Source organism: Pinus tabuliformis, chromosome 4_1 (genome assembly GCF_031772625.1).
Source record: "Pinus tabuliformis cultivar Carrire ecotype Pingquan chromosome 4_1, CPIR1, whole genome shotgun sequence".
In the NCBI taxonomy this organism is placed as follows: domain Eukaryota; kingdom Viridiplantae; phylum Streptophyta; class Pinopsida; order Pinales; family Pinaceae; genus Pinus; species Pinus tabuliformis.
In genome coordinates this window covers 754,603,918-754,623,776 of record NC_142303.1, presented here as the reverse complement: position 1 = coordinate 754,623,776, position 19,859 = coordinate 754,603,918, and positions in this window count along the sequence as shown.

Genomic DNA, 19,859 nt, shown 5'->3' with positions numbered 1-19,859 from the left:
AGGAAGTTATCCTAAATTTTACTCATGCATGACTAATGCATATGTAATAGATTAAAAAAAAAAAAAAAACCTGAGTATGATAATGCACTAGTTGCAATATATCATAAAAGACAAGAACAATATTTTAATGTAAGCAATGTAAATGGAATTGATACTTCCATGTTCTGAAATTTATAGTGGGACCACATGATGGGGTGCTTGGAAATTCGCATAGCCATTGGGTAAGTAAAATGATTAATTGCTAATGATGCCTGTAATAGCATTTGAAATGATTATGTGTGTGTGTGTGTGTGTGTGTGTTCTTAAATAATTATTGGTGGAAACTAATGACAACCTTGATAATTTTGAATGTAGGTCGAACCATATAGAGAGTTCCTGGTCGAACATATGTGTATTCTCAATAAGAGAGAAATCATACTACAAAAGTGAGATATCACCCGGATTAAATTATAATGAAGGAACTTTAGCTTGGAAAAAGTAACCTGTGAAGATGAAAATTTCATGAATGAAGCATATCTTAGCCTGTTTTGAAGGGGTAGAAGAAAACACCAAGGATGATGTTTTACTTTTGGGGGGGGGGGGAAGATGTTATACCCCTCAGTGAAAAGTAAACATTTAATTTACTTTTATTGTAGTAACTTGGTAAACCATGGGCTATGTGGAAAGCCTAGTGGGAAATTTAAATGTTTAAAGTTATAAAAATTTTACTAAAAATTTGTTTATGGAAAGCCATGGAATTTACAGGGAAAATACGCTAAATGCAAAAGTTTTCACTTACTACATAGTGAGAGGATAGTTACTCCCTTTACCTAGAGATAAATCACCTTAGTGGGAAAACAAGCCAAGAGGGTAAGAAAGGAACCCGAGGCAACTAAGAAGGGAGAGAAATAAGATTAATCCCTTGAACAAGACGTCGTTAAGGGAAGGAAATACATTGCTAGTTAGGTATTCTTGACTTGGTTAGGGCCAGTGGAATCGCTAAGTTATATTTGTTGAGAGAGGGAGGGAGATAGACATAGGGATGAAGGGGGAGAGAGAGGAAATAAGAAAGAGACACATATATACAAATATAGATATTATATAGTATTATATAACCAACCTAAATCATTCTCAACCCCTCAAGCACCGAGGGGGATAAAGTCTCTCAAGGTGAAAATCTTTCCTTAGGTTTTGAACTCAAAAAAGAGGTTTCCACCTTGAGAGGCTTGGTCCCTCTCAGTGATTAATAGATCTGGGGTTAAGATGGATCTAGGTTGGTTGATATTACAACCAAATACAAAGGAGACATGGTAAAAATATTTGACTTTCATTATCTATTATAAATAAAATATTTCCATAAGGTAATTTTATATCAACTTTAAAAAATATTTTAAGTAATTAAAAAAACAAATCAAGATGATATTATTTATATTTTCATCTTTTAATTGGATACATAAATAAATCATTTTAATATCTATGTTAACTAATTTATTTTAATATCAAAATTAGAAAAAACATAAACATATATGTATATATAAACCACAATAAAATATTTTTAATGTGAAAAGAGAAGAAATTATTGAAAATAAAAGATTCAATTCCTTCCTTATAACAGTAATAAGAGGGAGACATTTAATTAATTCAATTCTTAATATAAAATTAATAGGTGACATTTAAAAAATATTAATAACAATTAAAAAAAATTATGTGCGTCTTAAATAAACAATTTCAATATATAAAATTAAGTAATATTGAAATGTATTTAAAAATATATTAATAGGAAAAAAAGATTTAATGTGGACAATGTAATCAATAAATGAAATATCTTAATCGTCATGTTAATTAAATTATTTTAATCTCAACAGTTTACATATAATATTAATAATAATGATAATAAAATATCTATCTGTTATATAAAGTAATTGAACAATTAAATTATTATTCTTGTAGCATTTCAAGTGTCATTATTTTACAACTTGTCCCTTTTATTAATGTAATACTGCTAAGTGAAAAGTAAATATTAATTTACTTTTACTACAATAACTTGGTAAACCATGGGTTATGTGGAAAGCCTACTAGAAAATTTAAATGTTTAAAGTTATTTCAGTTTTATTTAAAAATTGGTTATGGAAAGCCATGGAATTTACGTGGAAAAGACACTAAATGAAATAGTTTTCACTTACAAGACAATTAGAGGACATTTACTCTCCTTCCTTAGAAGTACATCATCTCAGTTGGTTAAAGGAGCCAAGAGGGTATGAGAGGAACGTGAGGCAACTAAGGAGGGAGAGAAAGAATATTAATCCCTTTAATATGACATTTTTAAGGGAAGACAGGACACTGCTAATTAGGGTATTCTTGAGTTGGTTGGGGCCAACAGAATCCCTAAGTCAGACTTGTTGAGTCTCTGAGTTCTTGGGATAGACTTGTTACAGTCTAAGATGCCTTTGAACAGACCCTGTTAGGTTCAAACAAATGTCTTTGGAAGTGGAAAACTAGCTTGGGAGGGGGGAGGGGGGAAATGGTGGTTACCATTCTCATTAGTTAGTAGGAGTGGTCTTCTCCTTTATAATGTGGAAATCCCTTGTAGATTCAAACTGCAGATTGTAATATGCTAGAAGACATTTGACTTGAATCTACTTTACTCATCAGCAGAAATAATAAATGATCAATGAATTTGCGAAGCATAAAAGAGAAAGAATTCAATCATACATAACATAATAATTTTATTGGGAAAACCACAGTTAAAAACCCCTGCTATATGTATATTGCATTAATCATAAAATATGTGAAGATTAGAATGCTTCGTTCAAGCCTGAGCAACCTTTGCACTATTTCAATCTATCTCATTGCTTCACAAACCAGTTGAAGACAATACTTAGCTAATTCTACTATGAGCCAAGATCCTATTTCCTTGCTCTTATTCTTTGGGAATTAGCCCATATTTAATTGGGAAATTCCACAAATATGAATTGTGTAATCCTCATATGTCGTCCTCTGATTTCATGCATCACTTGTACAATTCAAATGATTATACAATTGAGAGTACATTGTCCCTGAACTCCAATCTCAATCGGGTCTTTCTATGATCTGACATGCATGAGTTAATTATGATTGAATCTTCAGTTTACTAGTCGATCAATGCTGGTTACACCCCACTACTATAGGTTACAAACCACTACTAGATCTGCCACTAATATCTCCATAAGTTGGATCTAGTTTAACTAAATTTAACTCAGTTGAACTGAATTAAATAATTACAACTCAAAATAAACTCAACCAGAGCTCCTAAAAAGTAAGAAACACTCTACATGACTCTAGTTAGACTCCCAACTCGAATTAACTAATGCAACTAAGTCAAATTAACTTAATTAACTATTACAAGTTATTATGAGAATTGGAATTACAATTTAATTCAAGTAAAATTAAATTAGGATTTTCTTGTTGCATTTTCAACACTTCCTCTCAACAAGAAAAGGATTATCTGCTACCTGATCCCGCCTCTGTGAAAATCAAATTTTCATCTTGACAATGCCTTTTTCAAAATATCTGCATCTTGCTCCTCTATAGGAATGTACTTCAACAATATGATTCTCCTCTACACACAGTCTCATATATGGTTATGCCGGATGTCGATATGCTTGGACCAATCATGGAAAACTAGATTCTTAGAGAGTTTGATACAACTATGATTTTCAAAGTGAGTCATTGTAGGATTCATTTATTGACTAAATAACCCAACAAGGATCTTCCTCATCTAGATAGCCTCACAAGTTGCTTGACTAGAAGCCATGTATTCTTCTTTTGCGGAACTAAGTGCAACTGATCTTTGCTTCCTGTTGTACCAAGAAACTGATGCTAACCCAATACTAAAGATTCCCCCTAATGTGTTCTTCCTATCGGATGGACTCCCTCCCTAATATGCATCTGTGAATCCTTGAAGCTTCACTCCCTCTATCGGTTTGTACCAAAGATCAAACTGAGTGGTGCCTCTAAGGTATCTCAACACATGTTTAACTGCCTTCCAATAAAGTTTGGTTGGCTTAATCATGGATTGAATAAGCTAGTTAACTGCAAAACACATGTTCGGTCATGTGTTTACCAAATACATAAGTGAACCCACAAGTTGACTATAAATAGTAGCCTCCACTACTTCACTTGAAGTAGCATCTTCCTTCCTCCAATTACCTTCTAGATGAGTCTCCATGGGTTTGCTTCTCTCCATGTGGAACTTCTTCAATATCTCATTGGCATAATTTCCCTGAGAGACAAACAGTTCCTTATCTCCTTGCCATACTTCCATACCAAGAAAGTAATGCATGAGCCCTAGGTCCTTCATCTCAAATTATCTTGCAATATCCTCTTTGCAAGATTTTATCAACCTCTCATCACCTGTTAGAATCAAATCATCGAAATATAATACTATAATCAACAATTTACCTTCAACCACAATATGGTAAATGTTCTCATCTACTTCACTTTTGGTGAAGCCCAACTCGGTGAAATGGTTGTCAATACTGGTGTACCAAGCAAGAGGTGACTTTTTTAGTCTATACAATTCTTTCTTGAGTCTGAACACATGTGAATCTCTGTTGAAGGTCTCAAATCCTTTCGACTGCTCAATATACACCTCTTCTTCAATCATACTATTGAGGAATGTTGTCTTCACATCCGTCTAATGTATCTTCCATCCCATCTACACTGACATTGCTAGAATATATATGATTGATGAGTACCTTGCTACTAGAGAAAGGGTCTCATCGTAATCAATTCCATCCACCTAAGAGAATCCTCTGGCCACAAATTTGGCCTTGTGTTTCTCCACACTCCCATCTGCTGCTTGCTTTACCTTATAAATCCGTATGGAACTCACCATTGAATTGTCCAGTGGTCTTGGGACAACTTCCCAAACACTATTTCTAATAATGGAGTCATACTCCTCGACCATGGCATCAACCCATACTGGTTTATACATTGGTTCCTCGAATGAGGATGGATAAACCTATACAATCTCACTCTTCAGAGCCATGTAGCCAATGTACTGATCTGGTGACCTCCTCTACATGCACTATGATGTGGTGCTCCCACATTCCCTCTAGCATCATGCATAAATATTTAAGCTTCCATGGTGTGCTTCCTTCCATCTTTGGAAGTCCCTACATGAGTGGATGTTTCCACTGTCTGCTCCTCTGCATGTGGCTTCTCCAAATCATCCTGAGGTTCCTCTTTTGGAGCTAAAAGCTCCTCATCTGCATGTAACTGAATCTATTTGTCAAGGGAACATCTCATGAACTTCTCTCATTGAACTTCACATCTCTACAAACCATTGTAATTCTGTTGGAGGGAAGGTACACCCGATAGTTGTGAGGTGTATCAGTGTACCCCAAAAATATACCCAACTCAGTTATTGCCTCTAGCTTTTACTGTGAATCCTTGGTGACATGACAATAGAATGATGAACCAAAGATCATAAAGTGTGCCACATCTAGTTTCTTACTTGAAAAAACTTCTTCTAGTGTACTCATCCCAAGAATTCGATGAGGGATTTTGTTATGCAGATAAACAACTTTGTTGCATGCTTTAGCCCAAAAGTGCAAACTGTAGGCCCTGATTATGTAACATTGCCTATTCTGCTCCAAAAATACTTCTGTTATTCCTTTTAGCCACCCCATTCTGCTATGGGTTATGAGGTGCTATTAACTCCCATCAAAATCATTTTGATGCACAAAAGTTCTTGAATTTATTCGACACATATTCTCCACAGTTATTGCTTATGAGAGCCTTAACTTTCCTTCTAGTATCATTCTTGACAAGTGCTTTAAATTCAAAAAATTTAGCAAACATCTGATATTTCTTCTGCATGAAGAAAATCCAACACTTACAAGAAAAGTCATCAACAAATATTACATAATACCTGTTCTTGGTCATGGATGCTATCAAGAAAGGTCCACACACATCTGAGTGAACTCTATCAAGGATCGCTTGTGCTCAAATGTATTTATCATGAAATGAAGCTTTGGTGTTCTTCCCCAATGTACACCCTTTGCATGTGTCTCTCTACTCTACTGTACCCTTGGTAAGTCCTATAGAAATTTTATGCATGATCTTCAAAGCTCCATGGTGCAACTGACCCAATATTATATGCCAGAACTCATCGATGTCTCAGATATGCACCTTCTCTACTTTTTTTCTCAAGGGAGTGCAATCTTCTACATCCAATTTGTATAGGTTCTTCACTCAAACGCAGATCTTCTTTGCTTGTCTTGAGGCCATGTGATGAAGGAAAGACTTTCCTTTGCTAAATATCACATCGTAGCCAGGTCCTCCAACATGGAAACCGAAAGAAAATTATTTTTCAAACTTGGAACATACATGACATATTTTAATGTGAAAGGAGAACCAGACTTCCTTTGAAAGGTAACAATATCGATGTCAATCACACTATACCTCCCATCATCTCCCACCTTGATGTGCATCTAGAGGTCCTTCTCCTCCAAGTCACTGAAGAAATATTTATTGCCAGTCATATGGAATGATGATTCACTATCCAGGTACCACACACTACCCATCACCGAAGTCACCATGCAAGCGATGATGGTGAAATCCAGTTCCAATTGTGAAGCAAGAGCTTCACCTTCTTCTCCTCCTGAGGGATTCTTACCAGCCTTATTTTGCAGACACTTTGTAGCTTAGTGTCCAAGCTCATGACAGTGAAGACATTTAATCTTTGGCATGTCCTTCTTCTTGCCACCTTGACTAGAATATGATTTGGAATGCGATGACTTCCCCTTCCCTTTCTTCACCTTTCAAGTTAAGGCACATTTCTCCTCATAATCACTCTTAGATGAGGATCCATCTCTTGTTTTTTGCCGAATCTCTTCCTGCACCAAGTCGAACCATAATTGATCCCACTCTAGTAGCTTCTCCCTCCCATTAAATGAGTCCTGGTAGCTATGCCAGCTCTTGAGAAGGCCTAGAAGTGCTAGGCTCACCAAATCACCTTCAGCAAATATAACACCGACACTTCCAAGCTCATCCCAACATTGGGTGAACTTGGTCAAATACTTTAGGATTGTGTATGGCTGTATGATTTGGTGACGTAATTTTCTTGTTAACTTCTCTTGATTTTAATTATGTCATATTACTCTAAGTTATTCCCTTGAATTTCCTTGTGATTTTATCCTCACTGGTCTACTGTGGAACTTCAAAAGGGAAAGAATACAAAACAATTCGCTGAAATATAAACTCTTGATCAAGACTTTGTATGAAAAAATAAAGGAATACTTAACATGGACATGACTAAGTCCACTTAAATAGAAGACACAAATAATATATACTGTGGAAATGGTAACCTAAAGTAATTTTCCTAAAGCTTTGGTAATGTTTTGGTTGTGGCATATTTGATATCATGAAGTTATGATGGTTGCAAGCCATCATAATCAAAAGGTAAGGAAAATATTACTTGAACTTAAATAAAAAAAATGATAAAGAGTATGATTATCATGTGAATGGTCTAATAAGATAATTAGCTATTCCAATGTTTGGGAAACAATAATGTTTATTAGCATTCCATATGACCTCACATGTCAATTATATTAAAATAAATTTTTTGTTAGATGAAGTGAATAAGATGTTGTGAACAGATATGGAAGAGAACAATTACATATAACTTTCATCAACAACCTATAATGAAGGATGATAAAGGAAAAAATTAAAGGAATGCTTTAAAGTGGATTGTTGGTGGGAGCTAAAAAAAAATTTGCAAAGCATCCCAAGGTGGGATTAACTAATTTTACTTAGGCAAGTGGACAACAATATAACCACCTTGAATATGGTAGGCCCAAAAGAAGTTATCCTAAATTTTACTCATGTATTTCTAATGCATATGTAATATTTGGATTAAAAAGACATAATAATGCTACCAAGTACAATAATGCAATAGTTGCAATCTATCGTAAAATACAAGAACAATAAATTGTTTCTGAAATATTATTATGTAAGTAGTGCAAATGGAGTTGATACTTCCATGATCTAAAATTTATAGTGGGACCACATGGTGGGGTCCTTGGTGATTGGCATAGCCATTGGGTAAGTAAAAGGATTAATTTCTAATTTTTGATGAGCTATAATGGAGTTGCTAACTCTTATTGAGCGCAGGCTTCTAACCCTTGTGGGGTGATGAAGCATGTTGGCGACCCTTACTGGTTACATAAATAAAAACTGATGATGTTTGTAATAACATTTGAAATAATTATGTGTGTGTGTGTGTGTGTGTTCATAAATAATGATTGATGGAAACTAATTACAACCTTGATAATTGTGAATGTAGGTCGAACAAGATAGATAGTTCTTGGTTGAACCTATGTGTATTCTCAATTAGAGAGAAGTCATACCACGGAAGTGAGCTATCACCTAGATTAAATTGTAACGAAGGCAATTTAGCTTGGAAAACCAAACCTGGGAAGATGAAAATTTCATGAATGAAGCATATATCAACCTGTTTTGAAGGACTAGAAGAAAACACCGAGGATGGTGTTTTACTTGAGGGGGGGGGGGGGAAGATGTATTACCCCTTAGTGAAAGGTAAACATTTAATTTATTTTTACTACAGTAACTTGGTAAACCATGGGCTATGTGGAAATCCTAGCGGGAAATTTAAATGTTTAAAGTTATTTTAATTTTATTTAAAAATTGTTTATGGAAAGCCATTGAATTTACATGGAAAAGACAACAATAAAAAAGTTTTCACTTACTAGACAATTAGAGGATAGTTAGTCCCTTTCCCTAGAGATAAATCATCTAAGTGAGAAAAAGACCTGGTTAGAGCTAGTGGAATCCCTAACTCAGATTTGTTGAGAGAGGGAGGGAGATAGACATAGAGATAAAGGGGGAGAGAGAGGAAATAAGAAAGAGACACATAGATACATATATATATATATTATAGAGTATTATATAACCAACCTATGTCCGTCTTAACCTCGGATCTATCAAGCACCAAGAGGGTTCAAATATCTCGAGGCGAAAATCTTTCCTCAGGTTTTGGACTCAAAAAATGGGTTTCCACCTTGATATGTTTGATCCCTGTCAACGTTTAATAGATTCAGGGTTAACATGGATCTAGGATGCTTGATATTACAACCCAATACAAAGGAGATACAGTAAACATATTTGACTTTTATTTTGTTATAAATAAAATATTTCCATGAGGTAATTTTAGATCAACTTTAAAAATTCTTTTAAAGTAATTAAAACAAAAACACAAAGAAAATAAACTTGATATTATTTATATTTTCATATTTTAATTAGATACATAAATAAATCATTTTAATATCTATGTTAACTAATTTATTTTAATATCAAATTTAGAAAAAACATAAAAATATATGTATGTATATAAACTGCAATAAAATATTTTTAATGTACAAAGAGAAGAAGTAATTGAAAATAAAAGATCCAATTTCTTCCTTATAACAATAATAAGAGGGAGACATTTAATTAATTCAATTCTTTGTATAAAATTAATAGGTTAAATTAAAAAAATATTAATAGTAATTAAAAAATTCTATGTGCGTCTTAAATAAATCATTTCGATATATAAAATTAAGTAATATTGAAATGTACTCAGAAATTTCTTAATAAAAAGAAAATATTTAATGTGGAAAATGTAATCCATAAATGAAATATCGCAATCCTCATGTTAATTAAATTATTTTAATGTGAACAATTTACATATAATAATAATAATAATAATAAAATGTCTATCTATTATATAATATAATTGAACAATTAAATTCTTATTGTTATAGCAATTCAAGTATCATTATTTTAGATTTTGACCCTTTTATTAATGTAATATTGCTCAGTGAAAAGTAAATATTTACTTTACTTTTACTACAATAACTTGGTAAACCATGGGCTATGTGGAAATCCTAGTGATAAATTTAAATGTTTAAAGTTATTTTAATTTTATTTAAAAGTCAATTATAGAAATCCATGGAATATATGAAGAAAAGACAAAAAATTAAAATGTTTTCACTTATGGGAGAGTTAGAGGAGAATTACTCCACTTGCCTAGAAATAAATCATCTTAGTTGGGAAAAGGAGCCAAGAGGGTATGAGAGGAACGTGACGCAACTAAGAAGGGATAGAAAGAAGATTTATCTCTTTAATAGGATGTTGTTAAGGGAAAACATGACACTCCTAGTTAGGGTATTCTTGAGTTATTTGGGGCTAGTGGAATCCCTAAGTCAGACTTGTTGAGTTTGTGAGTTCCTGGGATGGACTTGTTACAGTCCAAGATGCCTTTGGACATACCTTGTTAACTATTTTTCAAACAACTTTTATGGGAAGTGGAAAACTAGCTCAGGGGGAGAAATGGTGGTTACCATTCTCATTAGTTGAGAGAAATGATCTTCTCCTCTATAAATTACTTGGAATATTGACTTAAGAAAGATAAGTATTTTAATTTGTGAATTTCAAAACATAAAATACTATTTGTATTTTCAGTAATGTGAAGTTTCTACAAGTATTTGTATACTGGTTATAAATAAATGCTATGGTTTTTTGCAGAAGAATGGGTGACTTTGTGGCTAGCTTGAGTAAGAAAAGAATAAAGATAGAAATAAGTATTGTGAAAGCTTACTATTTTTGTTGGTCAATAGTTTAGGAATTGTGATCATCTATGTTTAAACTATGAAATGTCTTAGGAAATTGTGCAAACTATGTTTTGTTGAGATAATGTTTCCAGAACCGAAAATTGATGTGCATTTTAGGGGGCGAATATTTGTGATTGTTTATTGAATTCAAAATGTTGTCTCTTTTCTCTTGAGTCGATAAATAAAAGGAGGAATATTAAAAATAGTGGGATCTGGGTATAACCTTATGAGAAATCGGATCTGGGTATAACCTTATGAGAAATCGGGTTAGTCCCCAGGCCAAGTCGACAGAGTCAACAACCCAAGATTAGTTGCTATCTCACTGGAAGTATCATTTAAGAAGAAAATAATTATTCATGGAAAGGTTTCATACCAGAACAAAAATTTAATGATAACTAAAGTAATAAGATAACCACATTATAGAATTTGAATCGACTTACGACTGAATTTTAACCATCTTGAATTGTGCATGAAAGTTTAAGAAATAAAGTACTTGTAAAACGTAGAAGGGATGTCATTGAATTCAGTAAATGGATGCTTTAGAATATGAATTTAAAGAACAATATAATATATCTGAATCATCTAATTTAATAAGACTTACGACTATTGAAATTAAAGAGAATGCTATTGAGTGGTTCTATAATTAATAAGTACCAATATTAAATCATACTCCAATAATCAAACAAAATGAATTATCAGTCAACTATGAAATACTCCAATAATCAAACAAAATGAATTATCAGTCAACTATGAAACTATAGTTGTTGCACTATACATACATGGGTGATGGACATAATTAGTTTTGTTATTGTGAACAATACCGCACTAAGATGTGAACCCTCGATACAACTGTATCGTGAAGAACGAAAGAAAGAGAATCATAAGAAAATTCAATATTAAATAAAGTTTCGCTAAGGTTCCAATCTAATATACAATAATACCAAAGTTGTTTTCACGACTCAATGGAAAATAAATGTATTATACAGAGGACAACGGTCATGGGCCTTTAATATGAAATAAATAAGAAAATAACACATATACAAGCTAGGGTACATTTATTAAAATCTCCAGAAAAACCCGTGAAATATGAAAAGATATAATCTACATTTTCAATACAATATGGTATCTAAATAAACACTTTTGTTTCCATTAACTTAAATAAATAATAAATGGTATATAAATAAATGCAAAATTCACGGATAAAAGGTAGAGGTTGTATTTGGCAGTGCCATTGTGTTTACATAAACTTAATCCAGTTCTACAAAAGGGTTCTCTAAGTCAGACATTAACCTTAGGGACTTGTTGCTCAAACCCTAGTTCCTCGTGAGATAAATCAGTAAATCCAAACATTGTAATGTTAATACCCTAATAGAAAAGCCCATTTGGGTGTATTCCTTTTTCTCCTGCAAAAGAACATAGAATAAACAATTAAAAACATAATTTGGATAAACAATGATTTCCTACTAATTTCAAACATCTCATTCCGCAAAAGAAGACTAAGATGTCAAGGAAAAAGATATAAAAAGGCGGTGGTTAGGGTTAGTTGAATAAACTATAGAGTGACTGTAACAAACGATATAATAGGTAATTGGATGGTGGGTTACCTAGGATGGTGCCTTAGTCCTTTCATAGTCCTTCATTAATGTACCTAAGGGAATATTTCTTTTTTGTTAGTCAATATTTTATTCATGGTTCCAAAAAGAGGTACATAACAAGAAAATTGCAGGTAGTGTCACTCCGACCAGGTTTGTTGAATACCACTGAAAGAAGATTATGGTGAAACAGAAAGGCATAAAGAGACACAGTCCACAACTTAATTGGCCATAGGCACTAGTAAATAGATAAAACATATCAAACACCTGTATCCATGCTAGTTTCCAGAATTGATGGAGGCTGAGTTATCCAAGGTTGTTCTAGGAGGTAGCGGAGGACGAAAGGAGAATTGGACATGCTCCTTGAAATGGACCATCCAGGCCTCTACATTCTTAACCTTCTCCGATAGTAAAATTATGGCCTTGCTAGATGACCACTACATGCTCCTGGACATGGCACTCAAAAGCATTTTGTCCAAAGTTGTTATCAATTTAGTATGCTCTTCTTGATGAACATGCTCCGAAGTCTTCAGACACTCCAAAATTGACTGAATCAAGTCCCAACATCGCTCAACACCACAAACTTGTCGCTTACCATGACCACCATGACACATCGGAAGACGATGCCCATAAATACCATGACGAGTCGAGCCCCCTTGCTACTAAATAGGCGAAGTGTGGCCACCTTGACCCAACGCCAATCCCTTATGCCTATTACCTTGAGCAGTAGGCCCTGCGTGCCCAGAGTGCTCTGACACCCACCTCCTTTGGCCCCCGATTCCACGCGACTCGACCCACCACTGCTTTGACCACCTTGAACTGGGCCATTGCTGCCACTCACCATCTCGAGCCTAGACTTGGACGTGTCCATGCCAAAACTGCCTGAATTGGGCTGCACCTAGGTGGAGGAATGCCCTGAGCGAGGAACAGGGCACATGGTTGGCTTCCTGACACCACTGGAATGAACAAAGTACCACCCGCCCGATACCCCCGAAGTTCATGCATAGAAGGAGATACCACCGACCTTGATTGAACCTCCACACCCCACCCCTTGAGGACATGTAATACACAAAACAACCACCCAACACAATCCAGAAATATGCATCTCCTATGAAGTGACTACCCATGAGGCCCACTAACCAGAGCTTGAGATTGATTCTCCAATGGTTCCACCCAACAACAAAGAAGCCTGTAAATTGACTAAAGAGGACCACTACTACTCCTCCGTTCCATAAAAAATAGTTCCCACACAACCCAGATTGAAATCGTGCAAGATGAAATAGAAACAACATAATACCACCGCAAACAGACAACCATACCCTGCTTCCATTGCACACTCATAGTGGCGAAGACCATTTCAGTAATTAACGATGTCAGACACTCGAAAATAGGGGAGGAAATGCTGATGGTGATGACATCCCCTCGCCTAGATATGGGAAGCTCTGCAACTCCCACTTATTCCCACAAAAGCTACATCACAGACACCAATACTCGCACATACGGAGCATGCCCAATAAGCATCCCTGTCACCCTCCATAATGTTCGTACGCTCACCACCACCCTCAAGACCCAAGGTGACATGAAACCTCACATGCCGTAATTTACTCTCTCTTGTACTCAATATGTTATGGGAGGGTAGGGAGGCTAGCCCACCCACTTGAGGCCATGTGCCTAACATGAAGGCCTATGCGTTCCCTTAGGAATGCCATCCTCTCTGCTTCTCATGCCCATATGGGAGGCCTCTTCCAAGGCCACAATCCTACTGAGATCATCAAGAGTTTCGTCCTACAGGGGTGGGTGCCAGTACCTAATGAGGTTGTGGTCCTGATGATCACTGCCCCAATTTGATAACTTGTTTGTCACTTTGTTTCCCTCTCGGTCAACATGCTCGGTGATTACATATTCGAAAGAAGATAGCCTCGAGAGAATATTTTCACCAATAAGTTCCATCCTCCAACTCTTAGTCGTCTAGTCTGGGGGGGTGGGGCATTTATCAATTTCTACAGCATGGTGATCACTATTTGAGAATCTACTGTGACCTACAACTTAGCTACCCCTAGTTCCGCTCCAACTTGTAATCCCTTTTCCAACACTAGAAACTCAGACACGTTTTTGGTGGTGCTATTACATGAGTCTGCATAAACTTTCACTACTTTCCCTTTGTCATTCCGGAGTGATCCCCTAAGGCGAGCCGCACCTGGCTTTCCCTTGGAGGCTCCATTGAAGTTCAATTTGAGGAAGGCCCGTGGAAGGCAACTGAAAGAATTGGGAGAGAAGAATTTCATTGAACTTGGGCCAGTTGGACTGGAGGTGGAAGAGTTCAGGTTAATTTCTAGCGTCAACAAGATTTCCCTTTCCTTGTCTACTGTCTTCTAATCCTCATTTGACAAACGGGAGATTAAAATAGTTTCCTTGATATTTCTCATCATTGTTTTCCAGACCTGCTCAGTGTAGATGCTCTCTGAGTGGGATACTGCCCCGTTTCTAGTTTTCCAAATGTTCCAGAGGATAAATCCCTATGAGATGCACCATGTTCTATTAACAATAGGGTTCCTGAAGAGCATTCATTTCCATTTTTCTAATGATTCCTTCAAACTATTTTCCGACTAGTCTCTTACCCTGAACAATGAAGCATGTCAGTCCCAACTCTCACGAGATTTGGAACAAAAGTCCAGTAAGTGGTCGGCTGATTCCTCCTCTATTATGCACAAGGGGTGTCAAGAGGGGCTGAAAAAGCCTTTTTTTTTTCTTTTCTAATTTTATCCCACGTAAGGAGCTTTCTATGCCCGATGAGCCAAAGAAAAAAATTAAATCTTAGGCCACAACTTTGAGTACCATCTCTATTTCCATAATGGGCCAGGAACTTGGTCATATTTGTTAGAAATAATCAAATAATATTCTTCAAGAGAGAACATACCTTTTGGAAGGTGCCCCCAATGAAGCTTGTCTGGTTCGTCATTGTTCAGAATATGACGCTGACGTAAGATTAGGGTGAGGGATTTCCAATCTAGGGGTAGGTCCCACACTGGCCAATGATCTGGAGACTTCAAAACTCTCCACTTCGTTAATGCATTGGAGCCTTGCCAAAAGTATATAAATTTCTCCAAACACAAATGGGTTGTAAAGGTTTTTAACATCACACATAATGTCCTCTAGATTAAGTCTAGGGCGTTGCATCTAGGTGACCTCCCAAAATATGGATTTACTGTCATTTTTGATCTCACATAAACCATGGTCCTGAATCAGTGCCTGGTTGTCTTTAGCGCTATTCGAGATGAAGGATCCACTTGACAAGTTGATATGAGATTTTAGGGGGTATTTACAAGCATCCATGCCATATTTAAAGGAACACACCACCTTCGAGATTTTGTGTCCACCTTGCAAACAATGCCACCAGACTTTAGCACTAAGAGTTTGGGACAAAATTTCCAGATCCTTTAGTCCAAGGCCAGCATAGACCTTCGGTTTGCATAATTTGTCACATGCTACAAGGGCCCATTTTTGACTGATATATGGACTAGACAATAGGAAATTCTAAAATTTTGCTGTGATATTTTTATATATACTACAAGGAGCTGGAAGGGACGATATTTGATAAATCAGGATATCCTAGAGAACAACTTTTAGAATAACTAACTGCCTTGGAGAATTTAAGACTCGAAAGGTCTAGCTAGAGATCTTCCAATTGATATAGCTTAACAGGTCCTTCTAGTGTGAGAATTTAAATGAGTTAGCCACCAAAGGAACTCTGAGATAAGTGATTGGAAGAGGGCCAATTATGAAAGCAAGAGATTGAGCTAGGTGATTATACACATGAGTGTGATGTTGAAAAATAAAATATTAGATTTGTTGCCATAATTGATCAATGTTCTAGATGCTTGTTAGAAGTCCTCTAGAATATATCTAAATTTTATGGCTTCCCTTAGGGTTGGCTATCCAAATAGCATGTTTTTGTCAACAAATTGTTGGTGAGTGATTGGAGGTGATACCAAGGAGAGTTTTAGACCTTGAAGGGATCGAGACTCCACTGCTTCCTTTATAAGCCTGCTCAAGCCTTCTCTTGCGATGATGAAAAAGAAGGGGGAGATAGGGTTCCCCTGTCTTAGACTTAGAGATCCTCTAAAGGGGTGTGAAGGAGCCCTGTTCATGATAATGGATTAGAAAGGAGTTTCAACCATGGACTTAACCCAGTTAATCCATGAGGAGGAGAATCCAAAAGATTCCATGATTGACAAAATATAGCTCCAATTCAAGTGATCATAAGATTTTGATAGATCTAATTTAATCAACATACCTAGGATTTTGATATGGATAAGGAGTGAATGATTTCGCATGCAACCAAGATGCCATCCATTATCTCATGGCCCTCCACAAAACCTAACTACTATGACCCAATGATATCTTTTAATAGAGGCCTTAGCCACCGAACCAGAATACCTGAGATAATTTTGTATATCACATTGTAGAGGGTGATAGGACTGAACCTGCTAGGATCTAGGGCCACACCTTTATTTGGGATCAATGTGAGAAATGTAGCATTGAGCCCCGACTAGAGCTTTTGAGAGCGGTGCGAGTCTTCTACCAACGTATGGATTTTCAGACTAAGGAAGTGTCAACCTTCTTTGAAGCTTATAAGTGAACCCATTTGAGCCTGGAGCCTTGTTTAAGGGGAAATCCCAGACTATTTATGTTGCCTTAGGGGGTCCTGACCCAGGTTTAGAGTTAGTTGTGCCAACCAACAAAACCCTACAATATTGGCCTTTCGGTAAAAACCTGCGTAGCGCAGGCTATAGTCTCACCTGAAGCAATATGGGGGGTAGCAAGAATTACGTTTCTGCATCCAGAGACTAGTTGATGTATTTTGGTGCCTTAGATCTACCTTCACACGGATCGATAAAATCTTAGGGCTCACCACTGCACTCGGTTAAAAAAACCCTCAAATCTTTGCTAAGGTCTACAATTAGTCCTTGCGAACCTTTAACAGTTAATTTTCCTACTTACGCGCATCAGAGTGCAACCCTAAGTTAGTTTTCATCGATATTTACTTAAGTTATTAGTAAACATAAGAGAATTCGTTAGAGTCTTTATGCAAGTACTTAGTCGTGCATTGCATACATCATTGACACTTATTCAAGAGAATCACATAACATTAAATCAATATTCATAAAACACATCATTCATTGAAAACATATAAAATTAACATAGATAAATAGAAATATGCAAGAATTCTTCGCAAAACTGTCTTATTGATCTTCAATTCAGGATTACATACTCAAAACTGCCCTGCGCACACAACTGCAGGGGTTCGCGCACTCAGTTGCGGACTCTACCTAGGCCTCTGCGCACTCAGTTGCAGAGCCTTTCTTCTTCTATCCTACCCACTTCTCCTTGTTATCACTTCCTTTAAGTCTCCATCTAAATCTACTTGTCTCTTCGCTAAGACTCACTATTTATAGCCTTTTTCATACAATTCCATGGTCCGCAGACCATGGGTGAATCTCAAAACCGACTCAAAATTGACATAAAACAAGGGGTTAAACCCCTTTGACTCTATTCATCTATGCACTCCGCATCCAAAAACCATGGAGACTTTACATTATTTACAAAAATTGTACTGAAAATTGGGTTATATTAACCCAAAAAATGACCTAGGGGACCCCATTGCAACAGGCCCCTAACACGAAGATCATGACTTGCCCTCAAGTCACTCTATTGGCATTGTGATCTTACTACGGAGACCCCCCAGATCCACTGGACCATTGCAACTTCAGCAATAATCTGCATTGCTTCCTGCTAAACTTCCTCGATGCATTTTTCCATGGCTAGTCCTTTTATGACCAACCTCATCATTTGTTGTGTCTGTTGCAGTCCTTTAAGCTTATCTTGAATGGTGGTCATGACTTGATAAGCCTCCTCCAACCAAGGCTATAACCTGGCCTTTATAAAGGCTACCTTCTTTTGCGCTTCTTCCACCTATGCCAACAACAATTTTCCTTCCTGTAATTTGGCAAGGTGTTGAATTGGTGCTAAGGAGCACGCAATCGTCCCGACCTCATCATACTAGCACTATAGCTCCCATTCCTCTATGTTCAATGCCTACACGTTTGGATCCTCCTGTAGATTGGTCACTATCTCCATAGCCTGCTCGAATAGTGATGCACATTCTATGATAGTGGCATCCAAGGTAGCCATACCTTCATTTATGGAAACTCCGCATTTCTCTTTGACCTCAGGCAGAGTTTTGGTCTGAAACTTTAACTTCAACTTTGAAATCTTCATGTTGAACTCAAACATGACTCGTCCAACTTCTGCTTTAGCCTCACATACATGAGTGACTAGTTTTATAATTTTGGCTTATGATTGTTCATCCTTCGGGATGTGAAGTTCACTCTTATATGCCTCTGCTACTACTGACTCCAACCATGAACTATGCACCTCTAGCGCCTCATTTTCCTTAAGAGATTGTGTATTTTTAGTGAACAATTGCTGATTATTGACTTTTATTTCACTGAGACCAGAGAGTGCTCGCTTCTCTCTGATCCTAAGCTCTTCCATGACTCCTTTTAGTAATGCATACAAAGATTCAAGTGATAGCGCATCAAGGTTTATACCTATTTTTTTGACTTTGTGAAGTAGTGTGCATTGTTCATCTGTTTAGGTGCGGACTGATATTTCTGGAAAAGGGAAGACTCTCACTTCGTGCTGCCAGGCCATCTTCCTGACTGTACTCTTTTCTCGTGCGAAACTGGCTTGCGTGCCACTCATCTTCCCAACATATTCTTGGATTCTAATTTCTTGGACCTGCAACTCTTGCAGATCCTTCTGAATGCCCCCAATGTCTGCATGTATTGCTGCTCGAATTGCTACAACACTCCTATTGCGGTGTCCCAAATTTTATCGACGATCTCATCGAGATTGCCTTTTGTTAATACCATTAGATCAACCTGTGTTCTATCAGATTTCTTCTTCTTTCGCGTTCCTCCCTGCTACTCCGTGCCACATCTTTTCAAAATGAAGGGGGTTCTCTGCCCCTCATTACCTCTGTCACCTTGTCCTAAAATCTCTTCTTCCTCCGTCTCCGACAAAGGTGACTTGTAACCTTTCTGTGGCTCACCTTGTTCTTATTCCCCCTGCTCCTTATCATCGTGTTCTTGCTCTATGTGAGCCTTTTCTGCGGCTTCCTTTTTTTTCTGTTCTACGAGGGTACGCGCAACCCTCTTAATGACCACCTTGCATTTCTGTGCAGCAGAACTTTCCACACCCTTGCTTGGTCTAGCAACTAAGTCTGACGGGGCACAAAATTCTGTAAGCCATTTCGATACAATCTCCTACACATTTGGTTCTTACACCAAATAGGAAAACTGGTGCCATTTCTTCTCTAGATCCTTCAGCACTTGGATATAGAATTTGTGTAAGTTAGCCTTGAATGCTGTGTAGGCTAATAGATGCGTGAACAAGGTTTGGGACAACCTCAGACGCTCATTGATGGCCATCCAAAGATTCATTTCCATAAGAAATCCTCTGTAGACCATGAGGAAGCGAATTGCGCTACCTATGGAAATCCTTCCTTGAGCAGAGGAAATTGGTTATCTTCTAGAAATGTCCATGCAACGAGCACAATTGAAAACAATAA